The sequence below is a fragment of the Dermacentor albipictus genome, chromosome 1, assembly GCF_038994185.2.
Source record: "Dermacentor albipictus isolate Rhodes 1998 colony chromosome 1, USDA_Dalb.pri_finalv2, whole genome shotgun sequence".
Classification (NCBI taxonomy): Eukaryota; Metazoa; Arthropoda; class Arachnida; order Ixodida; family Ixodidae; genus Dermacentor; species Dermacentor albipictus.
This window is the reverse complement of record NC_091821.1, coordinates 168,011,380-168,024,795: the sequence shown is the minus strand read 5'-3', so window position 1 is coordinate 168,024,795 and position 13,416 is coordinate 168,011,380.

The window sequence follows — 13,416 nt, the reverse complement described above, 5'->3', positions numbered from 1 at the left end:
CCGCCACAGTCTGGTCCCCCCGTAACCAAAACAACATAATAAAACTAGAAGCAGTTCAGAAAAAAGCCGTCCGCTTCACTTTTCACCGGTATGACCGCTATTTTTCACCCTCGTCTGCCCTCCGTATGCTGAAACTAACATTACTTTCAATACGTCGTGATGTTGAATCATTAAAACTTTTGCACAAAATAATTAACATGTCCTATACTTCAAGCACAGCTTGCATATCTTTCACCCAGCCTTCTTGCACGCGTAACTTCCACGAGCTTAATCTTAACACTTTCTATGCCCGTACAAATACTTTCAAGTACAGCTTCTTTCCCCGCACAATGGGAGTATGGAATTTCTTACCTGGCTGCCTTCGTTCACTCCCGATAAGCGAATTCGAAAGTGCTCTCTATGAAAACCAGTATGTGTAACTACTTAAATTAGGTTCAGTTTATACTTTACGTGTATGCATTTCACTGTTTCGCTGCTTTTAAGAATCGATGTGAACGATTTTCCTGTTCTTTGACTGTCGTACAAATGTTAGTTTTGATCCGTGCAAGCACAAATGAAGTAGTGCGGCCTTGTGATTACACACACACACACAAAAAGTCTTGCTGAGAGAAAACCCTCGCATAAGTTACACAAACAGTTAACCGTCTTGCGTGAAAATCCTAAATGCTCAGTTTTTTTTTTTTTGCTAATGGCCTCATAACAGGACTGTTTCAAGTTTGAGCAGTCTCGGTGCCATCGCTCTTGCAAGCGACACATATACAAAACCTCAACGTTCCAAGATGTTTGACGCTCTCATGCTATGAAAATTATATCTTGCACCTCAATGACAAGTGAACACGACAGCTGGAATAGCTGCTTCGGTTCCCATCTAAATATCCATTTTTCGCAGATCTCCCAAGTCGGCTGCCCTGCTTGGCTTCAGGAGATCACGTGTACCCATGCAGTATTCTTATCTGGCGGCGCCACAACGTATAGGGCCGCGGAACATCTGCGTTATGCTGAGATGCCTCAATACCTGTGCGCCATCATCCTCGCCCACGCTTCGTGCAGCGTGGATCCACCTCGACTATTTTTCTCTCCGCAGTCCCCGCCATTACCGCATTCTTTTCGCACTGCGACCAGGATGTCGAACCGATCGACCGGAACTGAATCGTTATTTTCAGCTGAACCGGAACCGAACCGGACCGAGCCGTTATTTTCCCGCCCCCTTGGAGCTGAACCCAACCGGAACTTAATAGAGGAACCGTTTCAACCAGTTCGACAAGTGGCTCAGAAGGCCCTGTGGATCCCATGAAGGGCACGTCTGAGGCGAAACGGTCGACGAAGGCTCAAAGCCTCCCATGGTCGGCAAACGATTCCCAATACTAAAATTACTTCAAAAAATCCAAGTGCACCTAAGCACTTCTTAGAGTTGTGAATGCGAAACCATGAATGTGCAATTGAACGCCGCTGAGCGGCGCTCAATTGGTGCGGTTTATTATTTTTTTTTTACGCGGTTTCTACGTTCGCACCGCACTACGTGTTCGAGTACTTTAAGCGCGTCGAATCCCAACGCAGGGGCAGTGCGCATGCACACGTTCTACTATGGCTGAATGCGGCGCCCGATGAAGAACTCGTCCCGCGCATGCAAGCCTCGTCGGAGCAGAGCAGAACACCTGCTCGGAACACCTACTACCGCGCTATCGCGCCAAGTGTTGCGTGAGGGGAGAGGGCATTGCGGCGACGTGCCTCTGCTCCTTCGCTCGTTTTGCTGCGTTCTTCCGCTCGCTTACTTCGTCTGCGGAGTACTGGCGTAGACGGCCACGTTTATCGACTGCCGAGGTTGCGGCCTCCGACTATGTAGATGCTTCAGACTCCACAGCGGTGCGTGCTGCCCGAGATAGCAAGCAGCAGCAGCCTCCGGTGCCAACGCAGCATGCCACTGACTTCCTGCTCGACGAGAGACCGAGGAAGCGGCAGCGACCACCAAGACCGGCTGGCGCGCGCAGCAGCTAAGCCCATTGGGGGTGAGAGAGAGGCACGTCGCCGCGATGCGCTCTCCCCTCACGCGACACCTGGCGCGCTATCAAGGAAGAAGGTGTTCTGATTCGCGCGCTTTGCTCCGTCGAGGCGCGCTCATGACGTGGCGTCGCAGCCAATGGGAATTAAGGTGCCGTTTCGCTGCTACAGACGCCGGCTTTTTCGCACAATGGGTCATTTGATGCTTTTGCATTAGTAACCTAAACTCAGTTCTGAGACTCATTATGTTTGCTTTTTATGCGATAAAAATGTGGGCGCTTTGTGCGTCTCGCCCAAGGGGGCAATGCAATTCTGTTCAACTTCTTATACTGTTATTTCCTGCACGCTCTTGGTGTGCTGCATTTGTAATCCAAATATACTCATGAGAAATATCTATAGCGTTGTAACTCATTGCGTTCATTGCGGTTGTGTTTGGCGTCAAGTGGGACGTCTGTACTTCATGTGACAATGACGGTGAAAGAAACAGGGCTGGAGAGTCCTCCGTTGAATCTACAGACCAAATACGTATGTGATTAAAATAAATATATTTATTTAAAGCTGCAACGAATTTTGAGTGTGGCTTAAAGGGACAGACAACCGCTTAGAACATGAATCGAGATAACTCCGCTGATGGAATGATTCCCCGTCGTAGTGGTTAAAACGACTAATGTCTTTCACATTAAACGTGGATTTATATTTTTCATTCTTCGCTAGAAGTCGCGAAAAATGACCTTTGGCGCCACATGCGGCAAAACCATGAAGATGCATAAGAGGCCTATTTATTTATTTATTTATTTACTTATTTATTTATTTAAAAGAACCTTACAGGCCCTATGGCAGGGCATAAAGCAAAGGGGGCATTTCAAAGGTAAAGACATAAAAAGTACAAATTTCCAACAGGAACAGAGCTATAGAAAGATTGCCGTATTATACAATATTCAAGGCACAGGGAATACAAAGCAATATCTGAAGGTACACGAACACTTGTTACCATTAACAGAGCAAAAGGAATACTGTTTATGAAAATTATATACAACAGTGAAAAAATACGCAATCAAATACACTAGTCTGGGCATTCGTGAACGGTATTAAGTAGGTAAAGTGTGAGTAACTGACAGCGGAACGTGTCGGGATTATAGTATGGAGGCTATGTTATCAGGGAGGTCATTCCAAAGACGAATGGAACGAGGTAGTGCAGATGAATTAAATGCATTTGTTTTACCGTATATGCACATGAAACTGAACTGATTATGTAATCTGCGTGAAGAAGAGTCGGGTATTTGTAGTTGAAACCGGGTTCGTTTATTAGAGTAAATATATTTGTGGAATAAGCACAGAAGATCGATGTTGTGGTGGCTATCTATTGGCGGCAGTAGAAGTTCTATACAGTTTAATTTGTGTAATGCTTGAGTCTATACCGTAGTTACTTGATATGAACCGGGCTGCTCTATTTTGTATCCTTTCCGTCATATTGATTAGGTAATTTTGACGAGGGGACCAAATTGAGGAGGCGAATTCTAACTGTGGCAGGATGAATGTTGGGAAAGCGAGTTTTCGAAAGTTTGTCAGGGCATTTCGCAAGTTGCGTCGTAGATAGACAAGAGATCGTGATGCTTTGGCGCATGTATATAGAAGTGATGTGTGGGACCCATGAAAGATTCTCTCTAAGAAGAACACCAAGGTACTTGTATGATGAAGTGTTAGAAAACATAGTGTTATTAAGAAGATACGAAAATTTAGAATTTGCACATTTCCGGCTGAAAAACATTACCTCGCACTTTGTAATGTTTAGTGTCTTGAGCCATTTGATACACCAGTTAGCGATAAGGTTAATATCTGCTTGAAGTTCCAAGTGATCGTCGGTCGTGCGAATAGGACGGTAGATTAAGCAATCATCGGCAAAAAGGCGCATGCAGGAAGTAATCTGGGTGGGTAAGTCGTTAATGTAGATTAAGAAGAGTAAGAAGAGGAGTAAGAAGGAGCATTAAGGAGTAAGAAGAGGCCCAAGGACGCTGCCTTGCGGCACACCAGAGCTGACAGAAGAAGGTGGGGAAGAGAAATTGTTAGCAATAGTAAACTGTTCTCGAAAAGAAGGAAAATTACGAATGCAGGATAATGTCAAAGAGTCAAGTCGTATGGCAGATAATTTAGAAATTAGGCGGCAGTGGGACACGCGGTCAAAAGCTTTAGAAAAGTTAAAAAAGAAAGATACAGTCAGTGTGAAGGTTGCAGTCCATGTTAAAGTGCCTATTACGCGTGACCTATTACCGTGACCTATTACACGTGACATATTAGCGTATACGGTTCCTGGTCTTTTTATTAGTATTGAAATGCAGCACACTTTCTTCTTTTATAAGATTTTTCTAACTTACAATGTGCAGATAGGCCTTCGTTTGTAGTGAGTAGAAAAGTGGCGCTGCCTTCGCCTTCGTTTTCGATCAGTTGTCTTGGCTCGTCTATCGACAGAACAACGGCGGCAGGGCCAGCCAGCCATGACTTATAGGTGTGCACTTGGGGGGAAAACGCGGTACAAATATAAGAGATGTCTGTACAACAACGCGGACTTATTGTACCAGCTTTTTATTTTCAAAAGTGGTTGAAAAGGTCAAAATGTAGGTGGGTAACCGCAGTTGCACTCACTTCTGTGAAATTAGAACGGTGGACGGCTTTCACAATTTGAGAGGCAGGCTATCGACAGCGCTCTCATTTCTCAGCGTTGCTGGAGGAGGGATTCTTACTTTTTTTTATAGGCTGCTCAGATCGAAAAATTCTGCTTACTAAATATCCACGCGCTTTTGGAAGTAACCGCTGCAGATGTAAACACTACCGAGGGTGTGCTTTGCGTTGCGCCATAGAAGAATAGGTCCTTAAACATCGGTTGTCCGTCCCTTTAAGTTTGCTGTACTTGGTACACGTATACTTGGAGTGATACGAGACCATTGATGTAGGTTGATGTAACTTTGCGAAATAAGACAACTAAACTTGAAGAAACAGATGCTCTGTAGGTGCTACTTGGGTGCAGTGCCTCATGCCACAAGATAATTAATCTCCATCAACTATACAGCAAACCACAATATGGCGCCAAAAGCCCCTACGTGTTCGCTCAAATACATACGCAGAAGTAAATAGGCAGAAAACTGTGTGTGGAATACGTGTGTCCTGTTCTGAGACGACAGAATAGAACATATCTGCTCGTCGTGTTTTTGTTGCGGAGGGCCAATAACCTAGTTTTGGCTTAATCAAGTGAAGCTTATTATTTCTTTCAGCATCCCATAAGCGCTGCCAGTGGCTTCTGAGTTTCGGATGAAATGCTTTAGATCTAAGGCAGGTATAGCAGTGGTAGGATGGATATCTTGTGATGCAATTGATGTGGCAATTTGGTCAGCCAGCATACTACCCTCAATGCCCCTATGTCCAGGTACCCAGCATATAATGACTTGCTGCTGAGACATGTACGATGCGCAAATAACAGAATAAAGCTCGGTAACTACAGGGTTTCGATGATTGCGCAGGGACGTTAGGGATTTTACGACGCTTAGCGAGTCTGTGTATATTGCTACGGGGTAGTATTCCCAATGACGAAGAGCCGAGCAGGAAGAAGACGAAGACGACGATTGGAAGCTAGCGCGGGCTGTTGCCTCTTGGTCAACTGCGGCGTATTGCCTTGTAAATATACTTGTAAATAGCTTTTCGTCGGTGTCTTCCTACGTAACATATTTGGTGGAGGTGGACGTTCCCTGTACCTCGTCACGGAGCTTCGCAGTGGACGGTACGTCGAGCCTACCTTCATGGCTCCCGGCGACGCCAACCCGACTCCACCGGCTCCGACACCTGCTGCCACTTCGACGACCTACATCACCCTCTCCGCTCCCCGTGATCCTGGCGTATTCTCGGCAAAAGATGGGGAAGACGTCGAGGACTGGATCAGCCTTTCCGAACACGTCAGCCGCAATAACCGGTGGGACCCAACTATCATGCTCGCCAACGTCGTCTTTTCCCTCGGTGGCACACCTCGAGTTTGGTATCGGACGCGCGAAGATGAGCTGACCAGTTGGGATTCGCTTAAGCAAAAGCTTCGAGACTTGTTCGGCAACCCCTACGGTCACCAACTTGCCGCGCAGAAGGCGCTTTCCGGTCGTGTGCAGACGTCAACGGAGCCCTACGTCACGTACATTCAGGACGTCTTGGCTCTATGCCGCACAGTTGACGCGCACATGACTGAGTCCGACAAGGTCTCCCACAACCGAGTATGCGCGCGACGCCATCGCCCTCGCCGATCATGCACGCCAGCTTGCCCGTGCTCGACTGACGGACTCGCAAGCCACGCAGCAGCGTCAGTACAACGCCCGCCACCATGACGTACAGTTTTCGCCTGGTGCACTCGTGCTCCTGTGGTCGCCCTGTCGTCACGTTGGACTTTCCGAAAAGCTCCTTTCGCGATACACAGGGCCCTACCGCGTGCTGCGCCAGGTGACGCTTGTGACTTATGAAATTGCTCCTGTGAGCTCAACCTCGTCATCTACTCTGGCGTATATATAGTGATGTCGTGCACGTCAGTAGGCTCAAGAGCTACTACACTGCTTCAGAGTCCAGCCTTTAGTCGCTCCGGGACGGCGCTTTTGCCGCCGGGGGTAGTGCTACGGGGTAGTATTCCCAATGACGAAGAGCCGAGCAGGAAGAAGACGAAGACGACGATTGGAAGCTAGCGCGGGCTGTTGCCTCTTGGTCAACTGCGGCGTATTGCCTTGTAAATATACTTGTAAATAGCTTTTCGTCGGTGTCTTCCTACGTAACAATATAATGGCTTTGTGCACTTAAAGAAACTTTAAAAGATAGAAGAATACCAGACAGTTGGCCACAAAGTAGGATGAATTTAATTTATAAAGGTAAGGGGGAGAAAGATAGAATTCACTCGTATAGGCCGTTGGCCATTACGTCGGTAATATACAGGTTAGCAATGCAGGCAATCAAGTTAAAGCTGCAAGCTTGGGCAGAGAACAATGGCATTTTGGGAGAACTTCAGCATGGCTTCAGAATAGGTAGGCGCTTGGATAACTTATTTGTTCTTACTCAGTGTATTCAAATATCAATGAGTAGAAAGCAGATCGTTATATGTGGCCTTTTTAGACATTACAGGAGCGTATGACAACGTAAACCGCAACATTTTGTGGGATATTCTGGAAGGGGAAGGTTTAGGTGACAATTGTCTACTGCTTTTGAGAGAGATTTACCTAGAAAATACCGTTTGCGTTGAATGGCAAAGGATGAGGAGCGAGGAGAAAGTTGATATCAACAAGGGACTTAGGCAGGGGTGCCCTTTATCCCCACAGCTGTTTATGATGTACATGGTGAGGATGGAGACGACGCTAGAAGGAAGTAATATCGGGTTTAATCTCTCATACAATCTCTCGGGTTAATCTCTGAGGCAGGTGCAGTAGTAGAGGAGCAGCTTCCAGTTTTATTTTATGCGGGCGACATTGGGTTGCTAGCTAACAAGCAAAGTGATTTGTAACGTCTGGCTAATATCTGTGGACAGGAAGGCGAGAATTAAGGTTTGAAATTTAACGTTAGAAAATCATGTGTTATGGTATTCAGTGAAAAAAGTGAACAGACAGTGGCAATACAGGGCCAGGAAATACCTCGGGTAAAAAAAAAATATCTTGGTATATGGATAAACGAAGGCAATAGATATATGGAAACACACGAAAAAACAATAACAGTAAAGGGGAAGCAAAATGCAGCCATAATGAAGCACAGCGCGCTGTGGGGATACAATAGGTACGAGGTGCTCCGGGATATGTGGAAAGATGTAATGGTTCCAGGACTTACTTTTGGAAATGCTGTTGTTTGCTTGAAATCAGGGGTACAAGCAGGAATCAATGGGAACCAAAGGTCAGTGGGACGCCTCGCACTGGGCGCCCACTGGAAGACTACAAATGAAGCTGTGCAGGGTGATATGGCCTGTCCGGATCCAAGGATTCTTAGCACCCTCTGCTGCGTCACAGGTCTGACCGCCGCCGTGGTCAGTTGCTTCGCAGATGCTGGGAAATGAGGGCCGGGGTTTGATTGTTGTATTCATATAGAAGGTTGTGGCCAAGTACTACACCAGGGTGGCCAATCCTGCTCTGGTGAGGGAGTGCGTTACCGGTTCTGGTCACCGGAATCAGGCCGCACTCCAGGCCTGTGTATGCAATTTTATCAACACGCGGATTTTTCTTTAATCCGGTGGAAAATTGCGCGGCACCGGGATTCGAACCACGGTCCTTTTGCACGCGAGGCGGATGCTCTACCTCTACGCCACCACTCCATCATATGGCGGACAGGCTACCATTGGAATCTGAACCTGGCAACGTCTAACGCTAGAGCGTTATCTAGTGAAGCCAGTCTAGCAGTGTTATTGAAGGAATTAGAGGACAGTAAATGGGATATAATAGGGCTCAGTGAAGCTAGGAGGACAAAAGAGGCATATACAGTGCTAAAAAGCGGGTACGTCCTGTGCTACCATTGCTTAGAAGAGAGACGAGAACTAGGAGTCGGATTCCTGATTAATAATATAGCTCGTAACATAGAGGAATTCTGTAGCACTAACGAGAGGGTGGCAGGTCTTGTGAAACTTAATACGGGGTACAAATTGAAAGTCGTACAGGTCTACGCCCCTACATCCAGTCATGATGACCAGGAAGTCGAATGCTTCTATGAAGACGTGGAATCGGCGATGGGTAAAGTCAAAACAAAATACACTATACTGATGGGCGACTTCAATGCCAAGGTAGGCAAGAAGCAGGCTGGAGACAAGTCAGTGGGGTAATATGGCATAGGCACAAGGAAAAGCAGGGGATAGCTATTAGTACACTTTGCAGAACAGAATAATATGCTCACGCTGCAGCTCAGCCTCCTTCTTATGAAATTTGTCGAGGGATCAAATACATGAATAATAACTGCATTAATATTGCGAAAGGTGCCGAAAACGAATTCTTGAACGCTAGCTACGCACTATAAAGACAAGTAAAATACGTATTTTTTCATAAAAGAATACACTCGTATGTCCAAAAAATTGTGTCCGAAATAACTGATATCAATGCTTCCATATTTTTTGTCTATTTAATAGGTAAAGAAAATATCACACGAACTTTAGAACTATATCAGCTCGAAACAAGCAAAGCACTGCATGCCGCTGATATGAAAAATGCAAAAGCCATGAAATTAACAATTTAAAGACAAATAGTTTAATTAATTAAACTTTGTCAGCCAAGAACCTTGTTTACATTTTTGTACATATACCAAGGCCAGGGAAAAATCTCAATGACGCTGTCATTTGTTCCAATGTATTGCTCAGGAGCAGCAATCATCGGTCGTGTATTGTGAGCAAATGCACCGAAATTATAGTCACAACAGAGAGCACGTATAAAAAGCAGGAGTTCTGCATATACGAGGGCGAGTCAAATGAAAGTGAGCCGATACAAATATATGGCAAACGGGGTAATTTATTTAAAAGTAGTCTCCATGAGCATTTCGACATTTGTCCCACTGGCTAATGAGTCGCGTGATTCCGTGTCTCATAAAACTCCTTGGGTTGTGCTTCATGAGGTCAGTAACTGACACTTTCACGTCATCGCCCGACATGAATCTGGTTCCCTTGAGCTGTTTTTTCAATTGCCCCAAAATGAGGAAGTCGCAAGGCGACAGATCTGGACTGTATGTCGGATGTTGCAGCGTTTCCCACTTGAACTTTGCCGGTTTTGTATTAACCACATAAGCGACGTAGGCACGGGCATTGTTGTGGAGCAAGATGACCCCATTCGTCATTTTTCCATGTCGTTTGTTCTTGACTGCGGCACGCAGCCGATCCGGCGTTTCACAATAACGGAAACGATTTATAGCCTCTCCAGGTTTAGAAATTCTATCAGTAATGGCCTCTGACAATCAAAAAAAAAAAAGTCAACAACACCTTCCCAGCGGGAATGACGGCCTTAAATTCGCTTTCTTTGGAGGTGGTGAATTCGAATGTTTCCACTGTAAGCTTTGCCCTTGTGTTTCAGGCTGTAGTAGTGGCACCGTGATTCGTTCCCGGTCACAGTTGCAGACAAGAAGTCGTCACCCTCATTGTGATACCGGATTAGATGAGTCAAAGCAGCGCCGAACTTCTTCGTCTTCTGGCTCTGGGTCAAAATCTTGGGCATCCATTGTGCACACGAGAACCGATATGTTACTGAATTATGGCGAGAACCGAACCGTGACTGATGTTCATACACCCTGCCAGTTCATCGATGCTTATCCTCCGTTATTGTCTAATCAGCTCATCAACCTTTGCAATTGTGTGGCGGGTGATTGCGCGGTGGCTTTGGCCCGGTCTTGGATCGTCTTTGGAACTTTCACGTCTTTCTTTGAACAGTTCGCTTCAACGGTTCACAGTGGCCAACAAAATGCAATATTCAACGTACACTGTGGCCATATGGCAACTAGTCTCTTTTTAGAAAGCACCTTCAGCTGTCAAAAACCTCACGACACCACGCTATTCAACTTTTGGAGTGTCCATTATGTCACGCAACCATCTTCAACCCAGTGTGTGAGAGCATTAAAGAACCTTTGAGAGCATTAAAGAACCTTTATCCTCACACCTGCGTGCCACATTTGTAAATGAGAGATGCCTGTGTGCTACGCGCATGCTTCGCAGATAATGAACAGAACCATCATTGCGCGGGGTTGGTTGGCTCACTTTCATTTGACTCGCCCTCGCACATTAGAAATGCGAAGATACAGCTTGTAAAGGGCAAGAAAGTGTCACTGGAAACAAAGTTCACTGCACGTATAGACAAAACCTCGCAATAAGATATTTAAATATACGTATAAGTCTCCAATAAACTTACGTATATCTAAGAAAAACTCACGGTATATAATGCGTCAAACAAGGCAAACAAATGTGTTGCGCAATCACAGATTCACAGATAACAGAATCCTAATGCCCGCCCCTCCTCGGGCTCCACTCCCCCCCCCCCCCCCCGATGTATCGCGTGCGACGGAAGGCGGCGCGCTTCCTCCCCGCTTTTCTCCTTTGCGCACAGAAGACTGAGCCGCAATCGCCGGCTCACCCATGCCACCCTCTCCACATCTTTTCACTCGCATCTACAGCATGCGGCCGCGCAGTCCCCCTGTTATCGCCCTTGGACTTTATACTGAACATGAGGGTGACGGCGACGGCAGGTATGCGCCTGGAGTCTCCATGTAATTGCTACCGCAGTAACATAATAGGAATGTCCAGCAATTGAAGCGTCCCGTGGGCCTCAGTTGCTGGAATTTCCGCAAAAGAAGAAGTAACAAAATCGAAGTTTCACCATGCGACAATTAGCGGTGCCGCAACAATGTCCTTTTTTTTTCTTTTAGGGGGCGGAGGCATCGAAACGAAAGAAAAAACGCAAAGGAAAGCATGCTGGCCACAATCGAATGCCTACTTTGGGCACCTAATGTGGCTACCGAAGGAGTATTGAAGAAAATGTGAGACGCTTGGTCCACAGAGAACCGTACGCATAGTGCTCGGTATCCTACACCAGCGAGACAAGACTTTCCGGAGAGGTAGCGCTCAAGCGAACGCGTTGCAATACGTCGACTCCCCACAGTGCGACCATTGTTTATTTTACTCGTCTGCTATCCAGAAAGCATCCAAAACTCTGCCAGGCGAAAATCCACTCGGCCAGAGAAACACGAGAAACACGCATGCACTCTGGCTGGCTCTGCCAGCCCGCGGGTAGCGAGAACAAGAAAATTAAAGAGGATCAATGTGTCCTCGCGAATAAAAGTCAAAGTATAAAAATAAATAAGAAGGTAGTTACCTTCGCTGGCTTTAATGTCTAGACATGGAAGCTTCGGCGCAAGTGAAATTTTGATATTCTATTCTGTGACATGACGGCACAAATGAACCACCACAACGCTTCATCTCATCGGACCTCACTGCGTACTTTGTCAACGTGTCTCATAGTGTGTTGGTTTCGCTTGTGTCGTTGTATGGTCTGATGTACTACTTTAGAAAGGTGAATACACCTTTAGCGTCTAATGTTTATAACAACATTAAACCCACAAAGTTTTGGAATTGAAAATCTAAAGCACGGCTTTAGAAATGTCAATGTATTTTTCGCATCAGAAGTTTCCTCCGTGGAAGTTTATGAGAAATTTATACCCATAAAGTTTTGGAATGAAAATCCATTCGTTCCATAGATTCAGTGGCCTCCACGAGATGCCGCGACGAGCCCGCTCTCTATCAAAACGCCCTTGAAACTTTGTGCTCGGATGGGGCTCCTTGCGTTATTCGACTCCTGGTGCATGGGTGTTGCCGTGAAATCCAGGCGGATTTCGCAATATACGCTCTGAGATGTCTTTTCGAGCTTGAAGGTGACATTCTAGACAAAATTCAGAATGATTTACGGCGCCGCGGGTTGTTTTGGTCAGCGGTGCATGGGCAGCACGCTGAGGCGCCGCGTGTGGAAAAATTTTGCGAGGGCGCTGCGAGCGAACTAGATTCTGGTGGAGAGGCGCGTCGCGGCATATTGAACGTAATTTCACTACGGGCGCTGAGACCGATTGCGCGCGTACGCTCTGATAATGATGCTTTATTTCAACTACAAATTTATATTGACACTTTTTTGCTAGGTATACATATTTAATGCATCGTCTATATGACATGACGTCTTCAATTTTGCTTTCGTTGTCAAGTGCGTCGTCTGCAAGCGAGCGCGCGTCCGTTGCGCGGACGCTGGCGGACACCCAGTTTTCCTTGCACAAAGTCTGTGCAGCAAAGTCTTTTATGGTTTTGCTTGCTTTGGTGCGCCCGCGACTCTTGTAGGACGGTACCAATTGTAGTTTTAGCCAGGTGAACTGCTATTTCTAACACTGTTTTCTAAAAGTAACAAGTCATTTTTGACACAGAAGCCGCCTATCTACAACATGAAGCTGCCAAAGAAAATTTTATTGATATCGTGTCATTTTACGTTCTATTATTGTTGGTGGAATATCGATCAGGGACAATGATCAAAGAAAACAATATTGTAGTGAAATAAACCAGGTTTATTGACTGCGTGGCGCGAAGAGGTGCGGACGACCAATGCACTTCTAGGTAAATCTAAGGGTGCATAGACATATATATCAAAGACTTACATGTAAGAGAAAAAATATCAGATATTCTAAATGCACTGCTTGAAATAGTGAAAACTCCCGACCGGAATAAACGTGTTTCTTTTAAAAGCTGCACCAGACCCAGGTGAACCAATCAAGTTTTCGAGAAAAGCAATAAAGGCAATTATTGGACATTAATATGAACAACAATGTTAGGGAAAATATATTGCATATGTACTCAGACTGAATCGGGGAGACCGGGAAGTCTTTACCAATGTAATCTCCGTGGCTCGTCTGGCGATCTCCTTCCATGTG